The 6,201-nt window shown below is 39.3% G+C and overlaps 1 protein-coding gene across 3 annotated transcripts in view; it reads left to right on the top strand.

Moving 5' to 3' along the window:
* The first annotated feature begins 4,032 nt into the window (after positions 1-4,032).
* Positions 4,033-6,201, top strand: part of LOC310723627 (phospholipase D1) — a 30,096-nt gene continuing 27,927 nt past the window's right edge. For all 3 annotated transcript variants that reach the window (XR_014532735.1, XM_083536952.1, XM_083536951.1), the window contains exon 1: positions 4,033-4,457. The gene's annotated coding sequence lies outside the window, so the exon portion shown is untranslated. The remainder of the gene's footprint in view (positions 4,458-6,201) is intronic.

The raw sequence follows: 6,201 nt of genomic DNA, 5'->3' as shown, positions 1-6,201 counted from the left end.
ATTAAATTACTTTGTCTAGCTGCAAATGCTGCAAAATAATTCACCGCGAAAATGACAGCCTGTAAAATGTCAAATATATAGTGATATGTATTTATTTTATCTATTATATCCATTTGGAAGATTACAATAAACCAGATGCACCAGATCAATCCATCTGTATGCATTTTACATCTTGCACATGTTACATTTCGCTAATTTAAAGCATTTCTAAAAAGATCTGAAACAGTACAGCTACAGGCTTTAAATAAGTAATATTTTCTCATAATAGGTTTAATTATTTTATATTTGGTTTATTGTAATAACTTTCTTTCGGCTTCGCCCATTAGGGGGCGCCACAGCGGATCAGCCGCATGATTTTTACACTGGATGCCATACTATACTATTTGGATATACTAAATAAACACGCCTTTATTCAACGGATTATCATCATGCGTTCACACCTAGGCATTAAGTGGTGTCCTACCAGAATCAATCCACCTCTTACCATCATTATGACACCACAACTATATAAATCATTAATATTACAAAGAAACGCAGTATAACAGAGCGTCGCATCACAGACAGGTATCTCATGCAGTGAGAATGAATGCCATTACTAAAGCAAAAAATCACAATGAACCCAATTCAACAAGCCTCCTTTCACTGTAGCCACAGCTGCACCACATGCATATACAACCTCTAGCAGAAGCATCGATATTAACCTCATTTTTACATTTACATCTGCGGCATTTAGCAGACGTCCTTATCCAGAGCAACGTACAAAAGTGCTTTGAGGCTCTAATAATGAATAAATCTACACTGCTACGTCAGATTACAAACTTAATATAAATATAACTCTTGAATTCTACAAAGCAAACTTGGAAAGTGCTAATTTAAGTGTTTCAGGAAGAGGTAGGTCTTCAATCGTCGCTTGAAGAAAGTCAGGGACTCCGCTGTACAGACATCTAGGGGAAGTTCATTCCACCACCTCGGTGCCAGAACAGAAAAGAGCCTAGAAGTATACTTACCTCTCATTCTAAGAGAAGGTGGTACCAGTCGAGCAGTGCTGGAGGATCTCAGACAGAGTGGTGCAGTGCGAGGTGTGATGAGGTCTCTGAGGTAAGATGGTGCTGGTCCACTTTTGGCCTTGTAGGCAAGCATCAGTGTTTTGAATCTGATACGTGCATCTACTGGAAGCCAGTGGAGGGGGCGCAGCAGTGGGGTGGTGTGGGAGAACTTGGGCAGATTGAACACAAGTTGTGCAGCTGCGTTTTGGATCATTTTCAGTGGACTAATAACGTTTAGGGGAAGACCTGAGCAGAGAGTTGCAGTAGTCGAGTCTTGAAATGACAAGAGACTGAACAAGGGCAGCCTGTGTGGACAGAAATGGTCGAATCCTTTGGATGTTGTAGAGAAGAAATCGACAGGAGCATGCCACATTAGCAACATGTGGGAAGAAGGACAGTTCATTGTCCATAGTTACCCCAAGGTTACGAGCAGTGGCTGAAGGGGAGAGCAGAGAGTCATGAAGTGTTATTTGGAGATCTTGACCTGGAGATGAATCACCTGGGATGATCAGCAGTTCTGTTTTAGTTTGTAGGCACTCATCCATGAAGATATGCCGTTCAAGCATGCCGAGATCCAAGCGGAAGCTTTGGAATCTGATGGAGGGAAAGAAAAGTCATTTGAGGATATGACTTTACCAATGGAGTCGGTATAGAGCAGACCTGGGCAAACTACGGCCCACGGGCCACATCCAGCCCTTTGTACGTCCCTGTCCGGCCGTGAGGCCAATCATAAATTACAGAAATGCACCGAAAATTCGGCCACCGAACATTTTCGGCCGAAATACCTAAATCACCAAAACAACACGGCAGAAACACAATTGTAATGACGTTTTTTAATGAATAAAAAAGCGCAGCCAGCACATGGTTATCTGGATAAGAGCCAACATGTCTGCGGTGTGGACTTATTTCAATATCTCGGAGAAAGACCCAAGGATAGCGATTTGCAAAACATGCAATGCTGAAATTTCAAGAGGGGGTGTATCTGCAAAGAGTTTCTCCACGTCGGGTTTAATTTATAACCTGAAATCCAAATATCCCGATTGCCATTCTAAATTTGAGAAGAACGCGGCGCAGAAAAGTAAAGTCAATCCGAGCATGCGCACTCCGTCTGTAGCGGACGTTTTTGAAAAAAGGCAAGAAAGTTTTCCAGTGATGGTGCCAAGGCAAAAGGCATAACAAAAAATTAATGGAATTCATTGGCTTAGATCAGTGGTCTTGATCTTTGAAACATTCCCCGTGGATCCCAAAAATAATAATTATTATAATGTAATATTATTTATTACACGGCTCTTCTTGATGCTGTAGATTAGAACGCTCCATTCACTTAAATGGGCTTCCAAACGTTTGGTCAATTATTTTCCTTTAACAGACCCGTTGCTAATAATAATTGAATGCTGTCTGTCAATACTATGAATGGTAACAAATAAATAACAATAATTTATAATAATAAATAAAAAACTTTTGTAATTGATTTATTCTTTGAATTGTAATGCACTGATTTTATTGAGCTTAGTACACACTCATAGCCATAAATGCAATGGTTCTAATAATTGACAATCTTTTCTTTCAGTTATCGGTTTTGGCCTTGGTTTCCTCATTTTTGGTTTTTGGTTTCGGCCAAGAATTTTCATTTCGGTGCATCCCTAAAATATTATCATTGGTGTGGCCCTCTGACACAATTCAGGTTTCTCATGTGGCCCCTTGTAAAAATTAATTGCCCACCCCTGGTATAGAGGAAGGGAGGGGACCAAATACCGAGCCTTGTGGGACACCAGTGGTAAGTCTGCATGGGGCAGATGTGGATCCCCTCCATGTTACCTGGTATGAGCGACCTTCCAGGTAGGAAGCAAACCATTCCCATGCTGTTCGGATACCGAGGCTCTTGAATGTTGACCAAAGAGTCTTTTGGTTGACTGTGTCAAATGCTGCTGAAAGGTCCAGGAAGATAAGTACAGATGACAGCTTGGCTGACCGAGCAGCATGCAGTTTCTCAAAAACAGCCAAAAGGGCTGTATGTTTTCTGTGCATTTTTCTTTTTTGTACATTACAGTTTTCCTGGGGATTTGAAATGAAGGCAAATTGTGTGTTTTTGTGCAAATACTATAAAATAAAAAAATGCAAAAGTCTAAATGGTTCATGAAAACATTTAACAGCTGTTTTGAATCATTCTGGCTTACCTTTCCTGGTGATGTCCAGCTTTTCTTGAAACGTCCTTCTTGTAAATGTCCTTGTAAGTATTTCTGTAACCAAATCAATTTTCTCTGTTATTAAATAGACAAGAATATACTTGTGCAGTTTGCTAAATATGCGGGTTGAGAGCTCAGACTAGTGCGGTCTCATTAAAGACATGAAAATGCCGATTTGATGCCTTCTATAGGGCCTCGGAGTGGCCAAATCACAATCTGACTGGCTTAAGCAACAGCTTCAAGCCACGTGTATTTGAGCCAACAGGATGCCCGCAGTGCTCTTTTTTGAAGGCCTTACAGCAGTTTCCTTGACCCTGGAAACACGTGATGTGATGACTGAAATCTGATTGAATAGAAACTCTAACCTATAATGACACTCAGCTGCACTATTTGAAGGATAATGCGCTATGAAATGAAGAGAATTAGACTACTGGGAATAATTTAATACATATTCATGTACAAAAATATATTAAAACATACATCAGGGATTCAGATACAGTTTAGGGCAGCAGAGACGGCCCTGAAGGCTCGCCACTGTTTTTTTGCAATGTTGCTTCTTGAGCAAATAACCTTTGCTATCTTTGCTATCTAAACATTTTTCTATACAGGTTCTTTCTTGTCTATCTCTTGTGCAGTACTGTGTCATTGTAAGATATCACACAACTCTCCTCACTTCTGAATAAATCACACAGGCTAAGATACTTATGTGCATTATGGCAGGACTACACTGATATGTTTCTGATGAGCATGTTGATCCCTATACCAGATTTTCCCTATCATCTAAACTGCTGACACATCAGTAATGCTGCATCAATGTAGCTGCCCTGTCTGCTGCACAAATACCAGTCAAACCCATCCCCATCCTGTGGCCAGGACTGCATTCAGCTCCTGAGCCTGGAGTCTAATCTGTCTGACATCACAGAGATTAACAGTGGCCGTCTGATTCCTGGTACAAACATTTCATCATGACACTTTACTTCATCAATGGGGCTTTCAGCAGTCTGTCAAATGGTACCCTTGTTTTACTTCCAGCTTCAATGAAACATTGTAGGAGCTGTAAAAAGACAAAGTCCTCTGTATTTCTGATTTTATTCAGGGGTGATACTTGCCTAGAGCTGATAAAGCACCAGTGTCACCTCAAGTGCCAGTGGAATAACTTTAAGAAGGCTAGAGAGAAGGAAAGGCTGTCTATCTTCCAGCACTGAATTCGCATGATTCTGGAGAGGTAGGGGCTCTCTGTCTTTCTTTTTATCATGCCTTCCTGCTGTTTCGTGTTCATGTTACGATTTAGCAGTAATAAAGAAATATGCTATGGCATAGTGGCTGCTGAATCTCACTGAGCAAATGCTGTGCAGAATAATATACAATCTCTTCATGCTTAATGAACTGTTCTTGTTCAGTCGTATCACGGTCAGTCATGCTCCGAACAGTTAGTCACCAAATTTAATATTGTAATATGAATTCTGTATCACACACAAGATTATATGGATGCACATAATATTTATAGCTAAATTAATTTGCGAATTTTGCATTACCACTGGTTAGGGAAACATTTGTGCAGCTTATTAAAATAAACCCAGCCAGTCCTCCTGCACTTCTTGAACAATTTATTTGATTAAGGAATAATTCATAATGTTTTAGAATAACTAGGGGTCATGTATGCACTATTATTATAACAGCGAAATCTGTAAAAAAATATTCAATATTAGTGTCTGTTGTATATTGTCCTATTTTATATATAATATGACAAAGGCTGGCTGAAACCTAAACCTGGTATAATATTATGGCTTTTATCTTGAAAAGCGTAGGAATTATTATAAGAAATGTTTTTTCCCCAGCACACACTGTCCCTATTACCAAAGGTGTTACGCCACATATTACTGGTGACCTTCTCAGAAAGTTCAGGTCTTGTTAAGGAGCTCACATACTGCAAAGAGTCGAAGGTGGTGATGCTATTATATAACACTGGCAAAGGAAAAATAAAAATATCCAAAGGTTAACTAACCCAAATTCACATTCGAGTAAATTAATGACTGCGTGTCAGCGTCTATTCTGTGATATTCAGAGTGAACATTTTCATTTCCATAGGTCGAGAGCTGTTCATTCAAGACCATATTATTCCTTATTGACTCTCTCTATATAGCTGAGCTTTGGGAAGAAAATGTAAAAATATTAATAAAATTTACGTTTGGCAGTTGTATCAAAGTGCATATAACAAAATTATAAAAATAAATTAATATAAAACACAAGGAAAGACATATTTCTCCAAACGAACCAACCGATATTATGCTCTAAATCAAGTTTTTTCTAATTTCAAATCATAAATAATACGAATATATTAGTTTTCAAACATGATAATTTTGGTTCCAGTGACAAAGTGACACAAAGGATAAACAGACAAGTTGCGTTTCGCAAAATGAAATAATATGATGAGGGCAAAAAATGCCTCATCTGTACCTAATGAACTCATTTTCATGTTGCTTGGGGATCTTCAACTCAGCACATCTTAATTGTTTGTGCAATTTTTATCTACTTAATGTGCTCTACAGGGGCACCTCATTTTATGCCGAAGAAGGGTCTCTGTTCAGCAAACATTATGTGTTGCATGCAATTTTCGTTGCACCTTGTGAATGTGTTAATAAGTGTATGTGATTCGGTTAATTGCAGCACGGAGAAGCATTTTAACCCGAGTGTCCGCTGTGCTGTTGCCATTGCTAAAGGATGGAGAATATTATTGGTTTCATTGGCTTGTTTTGGGATTTGCTGAGCCACCTTGGATGAATACCTTCCCATACTGCCTGGGTGTATCTAGCTGACGAAGCTTAAAACCTATTTTGGTGATGAGGGCATGTGGGTTTAGGTCTCTTTCCCCTTCCTGCAGTACTGAGCCACTAAACACAGCCATTAGGGAGATTTTCTATTTTAGTGGAGCAATGACAGGTGAAATGAAGCACAAAATCATAAAATCT

This window comes from Silurus aristotelis (assembly GCF_946808225.1).
Source record: "Silurus aristotelis genome assembly, chromosome: 3".
NCBI lineage: Eukaryota > Metazoa > Chordata > Actinopteri > Siluriformes > Siluridae > Silurus > Silurus aristotelis.
Note: the sequence above shows the minus strand (reverse complement) of the source record. Positions and strands in the feature narration are given on the sequence as shown.